This window comes from Caretta caretta, chromosome 1 (assembly GCF_965140235.1).
Source record: "Caretta caretta isolate rCarCar2 chromosome 1, rCarCar1.hap1, whole genome shotgun sequence".
NCBI lineage: Eukaryota > Metazoa > Chordata > Testudines > Cheloniidae > Caretta > Caretta caretta.
Genome location: NC_134206.1, coordinates 221,753,601 through 221,769,557, shown reverse-complemented (window position 1 = coordinate 221,769,557; position 15,957 = coordinate 221,753,601). Strand labels below are relative to the sequence as shown.

General features: G+C 45.8%; 1 long non-coding RNA gene across 6 annotated transcripts in view; it reads right to left on the bottom strand.

Moving 5' to 3' along the window:
* Window positions 1–3,522: 3,522 nt before the first annotated feature.
* Window positions 3,523–15,957, bottom strand: part of LOC125623827 (uncharacterized) — a 58,378-nt gene continuing 45,943 nt past the window's right edge. For 2 of the 6 annotated variants that reach the window (XR_012665374.1, XR_012665376.1), the window contains one exon: window positions 3,523–4,082. This is a non-coding gene — a long non-coding RNA (uncharacterized LOC125623827). Of the gene's footprint in view, window positions 4,083–5,980; window positions 7,044–15,156; window positions 15,717–15,957 lie in introns of those variants that run through there. The other 4 variants (XR_007353143.2, XR_007353141.2, XR_012665375.1 and 1 more) reach the window with 3 other exon arrangements.

Here is a 15,957-nt window from a genome sequence, read left to right as displayed (position 1 = left end):
ATCCTGACTATTCCTTGGCCAAGAAATCTGGCCAAGACTAACAGCGGCAGCACAACGCACTTCCGCGCCCCCCCCCCCAACACCACCAAAATTAATCTCATGAAATAAGAGGGTAGCATAGAGCCCAACGCTATTAGAAGTGAGGAAGCCGGTTAGATGGGCAAGTGAAACAACAGACAATGATGAAGCTGGCTCCGATCCTAGGGTTAATAAATTAACATATTGGAGCTTTGAGTGGGGATGTGTGAAAAGTGTTCAGATACCAGGGTGAGGGGTGTGATATAAGAACTTAGTGAGAATAGGCCACCTTTGCCTTATGTGTACATAGTTTTACTTGACTATTTAAATATCTAGCTCTTTTCCAACAGGCACCTTCTACAGATTCCATGATTCACATCAATGGAGCTGTGCTCATTTACATCAGCTGAGGATCTGGCCCCACATCTTCATGTAGCTGTTCTCTGTTTTTTTCCCCTGGCATTTTTCTTAGCCTGGCTCCTTTTAAATCTGTGAAATATTCTGTACCTGATAGGGAAATTCCACTGAAAAGAATAATAAACATTTACAAGGCCACTTCACAGATGTAAAGCCTTTTAAGCTCTCGTTACTAATGTTCAAAGTTACGTTATTATTCACTAGTGCCCAATATTAAGGTAACATTAAAATCCCAAAGAAAAGAAAAAGCTTGTGTGAAGCTGCAACACTTGGACCAAATCTAATTTAGTCCCTCTAGATGATCAAATAACGTGCAAATCAAGTTCATGCAGCAGTAAGCAATTGGGAGGTCAGACCAAAGCTTGTTTCACAAAAGGGGGGAAATGAAAGAAGCACAAAGATCCTCCTTCAAAAAAAGGAACTGCATACTCGGGCTGCATCTGCAAAAGTCAGTCACACTATGCAGCATGCTGGTGGGTTTCAAATGACACGCGTTAACCATGTCTGGTGTTGGTAATGCAGACACCAAGTCGCTCCCTCTCCTCTACCACCACCCCCCTCTAGAAATTAATAGTGGTTTGGCTGCCTGCCAAGGCTTTCAAAAATAGATTGTGGAGCCCCTGAGAAAATGGCCCGGGCTAAAAATAGTAGCAAAGCTGGCAGGAAAAAAATACATGCTTTCTTGGTGCTACAGCTCAGGGTCAGCTACAAAACCCGGGGTTCCTTCAAGGACAATCAAGAAATTACAACACTCTGCAATCAATAAAAGCTTCTTCTCTGTCGCCAATTCATGCTGACAGTCACCAGATCATCTTAAAAAGAAAAGGAGGACTTGTGGCACCTTAGAGACTAACAAATTTATTTAAGCATAAGCTTCTGTGAGCTGTAGCTCAGAAAAGCTTATGCTTGAATAAATTTGTTAGTCTCTAAGGTGCCACAAGTCCTCCTTTTCTTTTTGCAAATACAGACTAACACGGCTGCTACTCTGAAACCAGATCATCTTAGAGGGCAGAAAAATGCACACACACACCCCCTGCACACACACACAAGGTAATGGAAAATGGGGGAGAAGGAATAGCAGAATTCTAATGAGAGAGGAGAAGCTGGATGTATTTTTTCATTCTGTGCACTGTGTCTTGCAAAGACAGCAGCATTAATTAGAAGGGCACAATGCAGGTTGAGCTACAGCACATTGCAGATAGACTAACACCTTTTACTACATTTGGCCAAAATCTACCCTCTATAATGCAGATCAAGTGTTAGAGGTTGCGGCAGATGAGCTCCATGAGGGGAAGTGGGATGGAATCCTCCCTCAAAGGGTGCAGAGCTGTTCTGTGAAAGTTACTCCAGTCCATTGGCTAAAGTAATCACCATAGGCCAGATCTTCTGCCCTGACTTAAGTCCCTTTGTGCTACCAGACCAGTGGGCCCTAGAGGGGCTGATGAAGATTGTTCCAAGTGTGCAGGAATCCTGGACTGGTGTAAAGGTGGCATAACACCTCCTACCGCCCAAGTCTAGGGGGAATGTCTGGGGAAACTCAGAGGTGAAAAGGGGGTGTTTGATGGGATTGCGGGGTCAGGATACAGTGCCTAGGGAACCATCTTAGCTGGCACAAGTTAGAGCAGCCTGTGGCTGCTCTAAATTGCACTAGGGATCAATTTAAGTCACAGCTCCCCCTGGGATTGGGGAGGCATAACAATGGCATCGATCTGCCTTTGACTTCCACCACCCTTCAGCTGAGCTGAACGTGAGCTTGGTTGAATCTGAGGATTGTTCCTCCACAACTTTATCAGGCTCCCATGTAGCCGGGGATCTTCTGAGCTCATCTCTCCACAAAAGCACCTCATGTGAACTGGCACACAGGAAACCCCCATTGAAGTGAGTGCAAGGCTAGTCTCTGGCACTGTGTAGCAGAACGAACACCAGTTCTACTGTTAGGGGGTCCTGCGTGTCCATGGAGAGGGCCTGGGGCAGGATTTGCCCCTTATTGAGTCACAAAACAGAGGCTTGACACTTGATACCTGGCACTCCTTTCTGTGAAATCTTCCTCCTCCCACCCTTTGAACTCTCAAACATCTAGAGGCCCAGCCCTGTACGTTTTTGAGCATCTCTTGTGAAGTGCACGACAGCCTCGTTTCCCACTGAGTGTTCAGCACCCTGCAGGACAGAGCACCTAGATGTCTCTGCCACGGCCTAAGTTTTACCCACTGTGCAAGAACCCATCCTATTCCCCTACGCAGGCACAGTGAGCTAAAAGGTGTTATGTGCCTGATTACTTCCCCGTCCTGAGCAAATGGGGTGGGAACTGGACTGAAAGAAGCAGGGAATGGGCAGAACCTTGGCTCCACTTTCCTGACAAATGAGCCAGTGGAGCTGAGCAGTCACACTGGGAGTAGTCATTTACTGCTGGGGTAGGTCAGCAGGAAATTACTGCCCCCTGGAGCAAGGGGAGATCAGGGAGAGAAGCGTGGCTTCCTGAGGCAAAGTCCCTTCCCTGGGATGGCACAGCAATGTGACCCCTACCCCTACCCTTAGTACGGGCTGTGCCATCAGGACCCAGTCTAGCCCAGGGTAAATAGAGTACCACATATGGGTATGAGCCTACAAACCCACACTCATGCAACTAGTCCTGATAAACTCAATACAAGTTCAATGTGGAGGCAACACAATAGCATGAAGTTGGGAATCAGACAGCCTGAGTTCTAGTCCCAGCCCTACTAGAGACTGCACTGTGTGACCTTGGGCTAGTCACCCAGGGCCATCTTCTGATGCTCTCACTTAACCTTAGTAGCCTGTTATTCCACCCAGCATCTTGTGGACTTTAATGGGGCTCCCCATAATGTAAGGCACTGCTGAATGTGACCACGGGTCTAAAACCATTCTGTGCTTCAGTTTAGCCATCTGTAAAACAGGAGGAAAGATTCTTACCCATCTTTTTGAAGTGCTCTGAGAAACTTGGATTAAAGATACTCTGTTGGTGCAAAGCATTATTCTTGTGTACTTATTAATAGGAGTTTGCAGGATTGGGCTGTAACACAGGAGTCAAATGAAAATATATTTTGAATTGCACTCTGTTAGGTTGCTAAAAATAGTTTAATAAAATAGCTGCAGTGATTTATTTAAGGGATCAGATAATGGAGAATGGCAAATACATACAAATAACAGAGCACAGATAAAACAACAAAATGTCACTGGAACTGAAGAATAAAAACCACCCACAAGTCCAATGCTCATATGGAAAGAAGGTAAGTACCTAAAGACAAATACACAACCCACCCTGACATACAATAAAAGATCACATATAAAGATAATTTTAATAGATGCCCTTTTACAGAGCAATGCAGGATCCAAATTCTTGATTCCCACTCCCCTTTACTTTTGGCAACAGAGCAAAATATACATCATATCAAGTCTAATTTTGCATGCAAATATACTTCGGTAAGAACCAGGCTTTTGTTTAATTGTATATCCCTTATATTCCAATTCTATTATTTATTCATATTTCTCACTATCAGTCATGCTTGGGAAACAATACGGGAGCCCTCTGGTGGCCAAAAAATACTTTTCCGAGTAGTAGCCGAGTTAGTCTGTATCAGCAAAAACAACGAGGAGTCCTTGTGGCACCTTAGCTGAAATCCAACATCTCCCTGTAAAAGCCATTGAATAATTAGCAGTTTCCTGTGGTTAATCTTCTCCTAAGGTAGCTGCAAAATGCAATCCGAGGAGACTGCTTTTCTTTTTGGCAGCTGTTTTACAAACATCTGTTCTGTGTATAAGTTTTGTTTACTTAAGCACTTAACACACTTTTCTTTCTATAATACAATATTCACCAGGGGGTAGACTCAGCAGAAGCTGGGCCCAGCATCTGGGGTGCTCCAGGCTGTGGGATCCCCTAACACTGGTTCTCTGCAATGCAACAGCACGAACTTTATTGGATTACTGTATTCTTACTGAATTTACTGGCCCAGTTCCTTGGACAGTGAACTCCACAAAGAAAGGAAGGAAAAGGTGAAAGATGACAGAAGTCAGTTATGCACCAAATTCTCTTATAACTCGGCAACTCCTTTGAAATCAAATGGGGTTGTATAGATATAAATTACAACATAAAATGCATAGGCTGAATTATCTCTTGGCAACCCCACTGAAGTTAAAAGATGCTTGTAACAGAGGGGAAAATTTGGCCCCAGAGATGGGGCAAAGCCAGGAGATCCCAATTCCAAAATGAGTCCCAGGCAACTCTTGAAAAATACTGATTAGTCTGGAAGGAATCAGCCCTTCTGGAAATATAGCAGAAAAATATATAGAAAAGTAAGATGCACAGTTATCATCAACCAAGTTTGTTTCCTTGACTCTGATAGCAGTCAGTGTCAAATGTTGCAGGTGCAGGCAAAAATTCCTCATAATGCCCCTGGACCTAAAGGAATGTTTCTTGCAGGTTAATAATAGATGTGATGACTCATATTTTCTTTGACCCTGATGCTACAACCTTTAATTTACATGAGTAAGTAATCAATTTCTGTGGTACTATTCATGGGAGTAAGCCTTATCCATGTGAGTAAGGGTTGTTACAGTTACCGCTACCATAACATTATCTAACATTCTTCCAAATCCTGCTGCTGCATTTTTCTTGATATCTTCCTCCAGCAATGTGTTCCACAGATCGACTATTTGCTACCTAGAAAAATATTTCCCTTAACTGTTTTTTACATTTACTAGGTGTTAATTTTAACCAGTATCCTTGTTCTCATAATATGGGAATTAAGGTCTAAGCCTGCAACCCTTCATTAGGTTAGTAAGCCTCACTTGTACAAGTACCCCATTTAGGCCAAGATGATTACCTCTGTGAGTAATGATAAATAATAATATTACAGAGCTCTTTTCTTCATTAGAACACAAAGGGCTTTACAAAGGAGGTAAGCATCATTGTCCCCACTGTATAGATGGGGAGATCAAGGCACAAAGAGGTGAAGTGACTTCAGTGGGAGTCAGGCACATAAACACCTTTAAAAATCTGGCCTTTGGTCACTTTGCCTCAACTCCTCAGATGTAAAATGGGGATAACAGTATTTCCCTACCTCACAGGAGCATTGTGAGGATAATGACTTGAGTGAGTCAGAAGTTTTTTGATAGAACTTTTGTCGGAAAATGCTGATTTGTAGACATCTGAATATTCCAATGGAACATGACGATTTTGACCAAATTCCAATGGTAACCAGGCAGGATTCCGGTGGAAGGCAGCCTGATATGCAGGTTCGGAAACCAGCCTGCCAGCTTTCCTGCCAGCTCACCTGGCCACAAAGGCAGGTAGCCATTCCACCCAAAAAATTCTGCCAAACCTCTCACACAATCTCCAGGACAAGTTTCTTCATGTTATGTTCACAGAATACGTGCAGCGAAGTTAGATAAAAAGCCCATCAAATAGTCTTGCTAGAAGGTTGCAATGTAACACTATTTTATTTCTTAGAAGCCAGAACCCTAACACAACAAGTACCAAAAACAGAGAGACAAAGCAAGCTGCTCCCTAAGGCAAAGAGACACAACTCACCCCAGCTTGCTCTAGACTGGCTCTTTTCAAAGTGACTGCTGAAGACCCAGATCACATGCTTCTCTACAGAGCCCCCTATCCTGCAAGAACTTACAAGTTGAAATAATAGCTTGTAATGGTAATGCAGTTTTTAATACACCACACCTCAAACCACCACATCTTACAACCCTCAACCTGATCTCCTAGCTACCAAGTCTCCTCCCACTTCTTCCCCATGCCATTAAGGAATATATTCCTGTTTCAAAACACCAATCACCCTATGTACAAACACATACCTCCCAACATTTCCAGTGGTCGAAGTGGGATAGTTCCTGCTCTAAGGGAAGGGAGGTGGTTTCATCACTGGGCCTACAAATTTAACCTAATTATGAGGTCAACTGTAAAGAGTACATGAAAGTTCATGAGACGTCACAATAAGCTATAATAATAAATGTTGTCAGGAAAAAGTACGAAGAGGAGACAGGCTAAATTAGTCCAAACAAAAAGGCCTATTGATATAACTCAAGGACTGTGTTAAGGTCATGCTTGGTAAACAAAAAACCACAAGACTGGAAATTAATGAACCAAATTGGTGTGTCAGATACAGGAGCGCTGGAAGCTCCCTAAAAGTGTGTGCGGGGGCACCGGTTCATGAACTATGGTCCCTCCTGATACTGCCACTTCCCCCGAGACCCCACCCTCACACCAGACCTTCCCCCCAAGGTCACGCCCCATCTCACTCCTCTCCACCCATCACTTGCCCTTATAGCCAGTAAAAAGTGATGGGGCCATAGCCCCCTGCCCCCACCTCCTGTTCCAGCACCCCTGCTTAGATATTAGACCTAACTGGCAGACAAAATAATGAGGGGATTATTCCCTTTGTGGGTCCTGAAAGAAAGAGTTTTGGGAGAAAAAATGGCTACTGGAATGCACATCACCATCATAGCTCTTATACCCACAGACTCCTGGGACCCCAGGCCTTTATCACCATGATCCAGAGACATGCCCTGACCAGACCAGGCCAGAGAGAGGGATCCAGATGACATCACCACTTCTACCGCTCTAGCTGAATCCCAAACACCACCTAGATGAAACAAGATAAGACTTTAACAACAACTCCATCCAATCCCATCTAACTTTTCTTTTCTTTGAAAGGACATTATTGCCCTCTAAGACACTGCCAAACAAGGGGGGGGTTCCTTCTAAAAACTCTCCCCGGCTAAAAGGAAAGGGAACAAGGGATGTTATTAAAATGAAAGACATACTTAATATCTTGTATTTCAAATAGTTTTAACTGTTCTTCCTTCTTTTCTTTATCTTTAATAAAAGGTGAAAATGATGTTTAATGGTGTGTTTGTCATGGTACTAAGCAGGTGGAGGTCTCTGTATATCAAACGCTGAACCTTGTTTAACACTGTTTAATGTTGGCCGGTGACTGGGTTATGTTAACACCCCTGACCCATAAATTAATATAACAGATACCCAGGGTGGGGGTTGCAGAGCGAGCCCACCCAGCACTCACCCTGCAGCGGCAGCTCCTGTCCCACAGGACTGGCTAGACTCGGCTGGAACAATCTGAGCGCATGCTGGACTTAGAGAGAGGAAGGGTTGGAAAGGCCTGTGTGGGGCTGGGTTGGGAATGAGGAAAAAATGGGAGAACAAGGAGGGGATGGGCTGCAAGGGAGACGGAGGAGCAGGCCAAAATGCCCCGCGGGACAGGAGAGGCTTCAACTGAGACAGGAGGGATTGTGGGTCAAAGTGGGACAGTCCCACGAAACCTGGGACCATTGGGAGGTCTGTAAACATGCATGCACATACTGAGAGAAATATAGTACAATGACACATACACAGACATGTGTTAGCACACAAAGTGACATATACATACCTATAAAGACAGATACACATGCCTCCCACACACACACTAGAGTAGTGACACAGAGTATAGTCTCACATGCACACAGTTACACACATGTGCTGTCAGAGACATATATACAAACAGTAACAGAAGCGAGTGACATGTATACCCACTGGCATGCATACACACACACACGCTTTCATGCACAGAGGACTATGATGACATACAGATATACATGCTAACAGAACAAGCACAAAACACCCAGGCAGACAAAGACAGACACATGCACAGAGACATGCAGTATCAGATGCACAGACAGACAGCTGCATACATGTACACATGTGACTGAGCTAACAAACTAAGTTTACAACGTAAAGTAGTGTGATGCCATCGTGGCAGGAGAGGAACTGACGTAGTTTCTTATGTCCCAGGCACATAGATGCACTGTAAGCTTTAGTTCACAGATTCTGTGCCCTCTGACATACGTTCTTGACAAGGGCCATGTGATTGCCATCAGGGTGGCCGCTGCCTGTCCCCAACATTGAAGGATTCTGCCAATTTTTTTAAACAGATTTGCCCTGGCCTTTGTGTCCTGATCTCTTTCCCCCATCACGTGTGACCCAAGAAAGGGCCACTCACAATGCCAGTCTCTACACAGCCATGCTCCCTCACCAGCTCAGGAAAGACCAATGCCACATAAGAGTCTATTTCAGGTCTGGTCTCAGGGCACAATTTATTGATTAACCGAAAACTAAGCAAAATGTCCAAATAAAATAGTTCCTCTGCTCAGCATGGGCTACAGTTCACAGCTGCTTTTCCTTCACTTCTCTCAGCCCCTCACCCTGTCCTTGCCGTGACCCATGTGCTGGAGCCTTCCTGATCCCTGCACTTTTTGCTGGGGTTTTGGTGTGGAGTTTGGTGGTGGCAGTGGTTATTCCAAGGACAAAAGATAAAATTAATTTGTACCTTGGGGAAGTTTTAACCTAAGCTGGTAAAAGTAAGCTTAGGAGGTTTTCATGCAGGTCCCCACATCTGTACACTAGAGTTCAGAGTTGGGGAGGAACCTTGACAGGAGGGCATACTGGGCCGCATTTAAGGGCATCGCACCCCTAGTTTGCCATGTTCTCCCTCAGCGAGACAGCCTCAGGGGCTCCCATGTGCATGGATCGCTCCATATACACATTCAGATATGTCCTGCAGCTCACCAGCCACAATATAAACTTTAAATGTTTACAGGCCTTTAAAAATACCCTTAAAAAGTGAACAATTGGCACTGGGAGTAAAACTCCACTGCGATGTCACATCCAGCTGATATTGCATTGCAACACAGTGAAGCTACTTACACATGAAGTTGTGACACAAATTGTGTGTTTCACAGAGCATATCTCAAAACAGACTCCTGATTTTACCAAGAAAGCTGCAATTGTTACTTACAAAATGTTCTTCAGCTTGGTTTATTTTAATTTGTATATCTGTTTCCTTTATATGTACATTTGAAAGCATGTATACAAGACACTATTGATTAGACTTATGGTAAGAGGAAAAGGTTTTGAGATGTATTCATACTTGCACCCCTCCCTTCCCCCACACGCCCTCTTTATTTATTTCAATAGGAGTTAAACAGAGCAGCTGTTTCAAACAGCCTGGCAGCTGTTTAGGCTCTCTCTAGTGGCACTGTGTGGAATTCCATTTAACAAAGCATATGTCTCCTGTTCTTCCACTGTAATTAGGACTTGGCTACTGCAGAAAAGTTTTCAGGGCATAGCTACACCAGACTGGCAGTATAGCTGACTCTCCTACAATAGACACAGTTTATACTGGCGAAAGAGTGCTTCCTCTGGCATAGATTTCACCACTTCCCCGAAAGACATAAGCAATACAAGCAATGTCACTTTTATGCAGGTATAAGTGAATCTACAACCGGGCTTATAGCGGCATAGCTATGTTAGTTAAAATTATATATATACATATACACACACACATACCCCTAACCAACATATCTACTCTGGTATAAGTTTTAAATGTAGACCAAGTCTAACACACATCTTTCCCAAACAGTCCGGTCCCAGCTTTGTTCATCCTCCTTGGATGTGCTATTATTATTATTTATTCATACTTAGGTAGTGCCTAGGAGTTATGGACTAGGACCTTATTGTCCCAAGTGCTGTCTAATTTAGATTGTAAACCCCACGAGGTAGGAAGGCAACTCTCTGTTTCATAAAGGTTAAGGCCAGAAGGGACCATTATGATCACCTACTCTGGCCTCCTTCAGAACAGAGGATGTAGAACTTCAAGCTAGTAATCCCTGCATTCAGCCCATCAACTTGTGGATGAACTATAGGGTATCTTTCAGAAAGAATGTGTTTGTCTTATAAGCAAACTGTACATATTTATGATAGTGTAATAATTAACAGAAAACTAAAACATTGCTGGTAATGTTATTTTGCTATTAACATTTATAATAAAAATAATTCACTGGGATTTTTATTAACAATGATAATTGGCTATTTAGGGCTGGTCTTCACTATGGGGAGATCGACGGTGCTGCAATCAATGCAGCAGGGATTGATTTAGCGGGTCTAGTGAAGACCCGCTAAATCGACGGCAGAGCGCTCTCCGGTCGACCCCGGTACTCCAGGTCTCCGAGAAGAGTAAGGGAAGTCAACTGGAGAGCATCTCCCATCAACACAGCAAAGTGAAGACACCGGGGTAAGTCGACCTAAGTTATGTCGACTCCAGCTATGTTATTGACATTGCTGGAGTAGCATAACTTAGGCTAATTTACCCCCATAGTGAAGACAAGCCCTAAGAAATAACATTCAAATTTTATGTTAAGTGAAACTGAATGGAAAATTGTTTTTGTTGAAAAAAAAATCCATCACGGTTTTCAAGAGTTTCATCTCCGCCACAAGAAGAAACTAGAACCAGCTGTCCAACCTTTAGGACACTCTTCTTCTACAGCAGACCTCAACTTTCATATATTCTGTTCTCTTCCCACTTCCTGCCTCATCTATCCATAGTGCTCCACCTTAATCATCAAAGAAGCATGTGCTTAAATGTTGGCAGGATCAGGGCCATAGTTATAGAACTAAGTAGAAAATGACAACATTTCTATAGATTTTGAACCGTCCTGTAGTTTTTAACATGGATTTGTTTCCCTGCCATAGAGTTCTATTGTACAGTTAAAACAAAAAACAAAAAACCTACCCACCTACCCACACGCTATAGAAACGCTCTCGTTTTCTGTAGAATAAGTTGAGTATTTTTTCATAGATTTCTAGATGTTAAGGCCAGAATGGACCATTCTGGTTATTTAATCTGACCTCATTTATAACATGTACCATAGCATAGAATTTCACCCTTTGATACCTGCATCCACCTCATTAACTTCTGTTTGAGCTAAAGCATCTCTTGAGAAAGACTGCTAAAAGCGTGGGGCTAACTGAAGTTGCCTAGCTTCAAATTCTAGCCATTGGATCTTGTTATGCCTTTGCCAGCTAAATTAAAGAGCCCTTTAGTATCAGATATCTATCTGCTCCTTGTGTAAGTACTTATAGGGTATGTCTACACTACGGAATAAGGTCGAATTTATAGAAGTCGGTTTTTTAGAAATCGGTTTTATATATTCGAGTGTGTGTGTCCCCACAGAAAATGCTCTAAGTGCATTAACTCGGTGGAGCGCTTCCACAGTACCGAGGCTAGAGTCGACTTCCGGAGCGTTGCACTGTGGGTGGCTATCCCACAGTTCCCGCAGTCTCCGCTGCCCATTGGAATTCTGGGTTGAGATCCCAATGCCTGATGGGGCTAAAACATTGTCGCGGGTGGTTCTGGGTACATATCGTCAGGCCCCCCTTCCCTCCCTCCCTCCGTGAAAGCAAGGGCAGACAATCGTTTTGCACCTTTTTTCCTGTGCAGACGCCATACCACGGCAAGCATGGAGCCCACTCAGGTAACCGTCACCCTATGTCTCCTGGGTGCTGGCAGACGTGGTACGGCTTTGCTACACAGTAGCAGCAACCCCTTGCCTTGTGGCAGCAGACGGTACAGTACGACTGGTAGCCGTCATCGTCATGTCCGAGGTGCTCCTGGCCACGTCAGCTGGGAGCGCCTGGACAGACATGGGCGCAGGGACTTAATTTAGAGTGACTTGACCAGGTCACTCTCTTTAGTCCTGCAGTCAGTCCTATTGAACCGTCTTATGGTGAGCAGGCAGGCGATACGGATTGCTAGCAGTCATACTGTACCATCTTCTGCCAGGCAGGCAAGAGATGAGGATGGCTAGCAGTCGTACTGTACCATCTTCTGCCGAGCAGCCATGAGATGTGGATGGCATGCAGTCCTTCTGCACCGTCTGCTGCCAGCCAAAGATGTAAAAGATAGATGGAGTGGATCAAAACAAGAAATAGACCAGATTTGTTCTGTATTCATTTGCTTCCCCTCCTCCCCAGTCTAGGGGATTCATTCTTCTAGGTCACACTGCAGTCACTCACAGAGAAGGTACAGCGAGGTAAATCTAGCCATGTATCAATCAGAGGCCAGGCTAACCTTCTTGTTCCAATAAGAACGATAACTTAGGTGCACCATTTCTTATTGGAACCCTCCGTGAAGTCCTGCCTGAAATACTCCTTGATGTAAAGACACCCCCTTTGTTGATTTTAGCTCCCTGAAGCCAACCCTGTAAGCCATGTCCTCAGTCGCCCCTCCCTGCGTCAGAGCAACAGCAAACAATCGGGCATCTGAGAGTGCTGTCCAGAGCAGTCACAATGGAGCACTCTGATGGGACTAAAACATTGTCGCGGGTGGTTCTGGGTACGTATCGTCAGGCCCCCGTTCCCTCCCTCCCTCCGTGAAAGCAAGGGCAGACAATCGTTTTGCGCCTTTTTTCCTGAGTTACCTGTGCAGACGCCATACCACGGCAAGCATGGAGCCCGCTCAGGTAACCGTCACCCTATGTCTCCTGGGTGCTGGCAGACGCGATACGGCTTTGCTACACAGTAGCAGCAACCCATTGCCTTCTGGCAGCAGACGGTGCAGTATGACTGGTAGTCGTCCTCGTCGTGTCCAAGGTGCTCCTGGCCACGTCGGCTGGGAGCGCCTGGGCAGACATGGGCGCAGGGACTAAATTTGGAGTGACTTGACCAGGTCATTCTCTTTAGTCCTGCAGTCAGTCCTATTGAACCGTCTTATGGTGAGCAGGCAGGCGATATGGATTGCTAGCAGTCGTACTGTACCATCTTCTGCCGGGCAGGAAAGAGATGAGGATTGCTAGCAGTCATATTGTACCATCTTCTGCCAGGCAGGCAAGAGATGAGGATGGCTAGCAGTCGTACTGTACCATCTTCTGCCGAGCAGCCATGAGATGTGGATGGCATGCAGTCCTTCTGCACCGTCTGCTGCCAGCCAAAGATGTAAAAGATAGATGGAGTGGATCAAAACAAGAAATAGACCAGATTTGTTTTGTACTCATTTGCCTCCTCCCCTGTCTAGGGGACTCATTCCTCTAGATCACACTGCAGTCACTCACAGAGAAGATGCAGCGAGGTAAATCTAGCCATGTATCAATCAGAGGCCAGGCTAACCTCCTTGTTCCAATAAGAACAATAACTTAGGTGCACCATTTCTTATTGGAATCCTCCGTGAAGTCCTGCCTGAAATACTCCTTGATGTAAAGACACCCTCTTTGTTGATTTTAGCTCCCTGAAGCCAACCCTGTAAGCCGTGTCATCAGTCGCCCCTCCCTCCGTCAGAGCAACGGCAGACAATCGTTCCGCGCCTTTTTTCTGTGTGGATGCCATACCAAGGCAAGCATGGAGGCCGCTCAGCTCACTTTGGCAATTAGGAGCACATTAAACACCACACGCATTATCCAGCAGTATATGCAGCACCAGAACCTGGCAAAGCAATACCGGGCGAGGAGGCGACGTCAGCGCGGTCACGTGAGTGATCAGGACATGGACACAGATTTCTCTGAAAGCATGGGCCCTGCCAATGCATGCATCATGGTGCTAATGGGGCAGGTTCATGCTGTGGAACGCCGATTCTGGGCTCGGGAAACAAGCACAGACTAGTGGGACCGCATAGTGTTGCAGGTCTGGGACGATTCCCAGTGGCTGCGAAACTTTCGCATGCGTACGGGCACTTTCATGGAACTTTGTGACTTGCTTTCCCCGGCCCTGAGGCGCATGAATACCAAGATGAGAGCAGCCCTCACAGTTGAGAAGCGAGTGGCGATAGCCCTGTGGAAGCTTGCAATGCCAGACAGCTACCGGTCAGTTGGGAATCAATTTGGAGTGGGCAAATCTACTGTGGGGGCTGCTGTGATGCAAGTAGCCCACGCAATCAAAGATCTGCTGATATCAAGGGTAGTGACCCTGGGAAATGTGCAGGTCATAGTGGATGGCTTTGCTGCAATGGGATTCCCTAACTGTGGTGGGGCCATAGACGGAACCCATATCCCTATCTTGGCACCGGAGCACCAAGCCGCCGAGTACATAAACCGCAAGGGGTACTTTTCGATAGTGCTGCAAGCTCTGGTGGATCACAAGGGACGTTTCACCAACATCAACGTGGGATGGCTGGGAAAGGTACATGACGCTCGCATCTTCAGGAACTCTGGTCTGTTTCAAAAGCTGCAGGAAGGGACTTTATTCCCAGACCAGAAAATAACTGTTGGGGATGTTGAAATGCCTATACGTATCCTTGGGGACCCAGCCTACCCCTTAATGCCATGGCTCATGAAGCCGTACACAGGCAGCCTGGACAGTAGTCAGGAGCTGTTCAACTACAGGCTGAGCAAGTGCAGAATGGTGGTAGAATGTGCATTTGGACGTTTAAAGGCGCGCTGGCGCAGTTTACTGACTCGCTTAGACCTCAGTGAAACCAATATTCCCACTGTTATTACTGCTTGCTGTGTGCTCCACAATATCTGTGAGAGTAAGGGGGAGACGTTTATGGCAGGGTGGGAGGTTGAGGCAAATCGCCTGGCTGCTGGTTACGCGCAGCCAGACACCAGGGCGGTTAGAAGAGCACAGGAGGGCGCGGTACGCATCAGAGAAGCTTTGAAAATCAGTTTCATGACTGGCCAGGCTACGGTGTGAAAGTTCTGTTTGTTTCTCCTTGATGAAACCCCCCGCCCCTTGGTTCACTCTACTTCCCTGTAAACTAACCACCCGCCCCTCCTCCCTTCAATCACCGCTTGCAGAGGCAATAAAGTCATTGTTGCTTCACATTCATGCATTCTTTATTCATTCATCACACAAATAGGGGGATGACTACCAAGGTAGCCCAGGAGGGGTGGTGGAGGAGGGAAGGAAAATGCCACACAGCACTTTAAGCACAGCACTTTAAAAGTTTACAACTTTAAAATTTATTGAATGACAGCCTTCTTTTTTTTTGGGCAATCCTCTGTGGTGGAGAGGCTGGTTGGCCGGAGGCCCCCCCACCGCGTTCTTGGGCGTCTGGGTGTGGAGGCTATGGAACTTGGGGAGGAGGGCGGTTGGTTACAGAGGGGCTGCAGTGGCAGTCTGTGCTCCAGCTGCCTTTGCTGCAGCTCAACCATACACTGGAGCATACTGGTTTGGTCCTGCAGCAGCCTCAGCATTGAATCCTGCCTCCTCTCATCACGCCGCCGCCACATTTGAGCTTCAGCCCTCTCTTCAGCCCGCCACTTACTCTCTTCAGCCTGCCACTTACTCTCTTCAGCTCGCCACCTCTCCTCCCGGTCATTTTGTGCTTTTCTGCACTCTGACATTATTTGCCTCCATGCATTCGTCTGTGCTCTGTCGGTGTGGGAGGACAGCATGAGCTCGGAGAACATTTCATCGCGAGTGCGTTTTTTTTTCTTTCTAAGCTTCACTAGCCTCTGGGAAGGAGAAGATCCTGTGATCATTGAAACACATGCAGCTGGTGGAGAAAAAAAAGGGACAGCAGTATTTAAAAAGACACATTTTATAAAACAGTGGCTACACTCTTTCAGGGTAATCCTTGCTGTTAACATTACATACATAGCACATGTGCTTTCGTTACAAGGTCGCATTTTGCCTCCCCCCACCACGTGGCTACCCCCTCAACCTTCCCCCCTCCCTGTGGCTAACCGCGGAGGAACATTTCTGTTTAGCCACAGGCAAACAGCCCAGCAGGAATG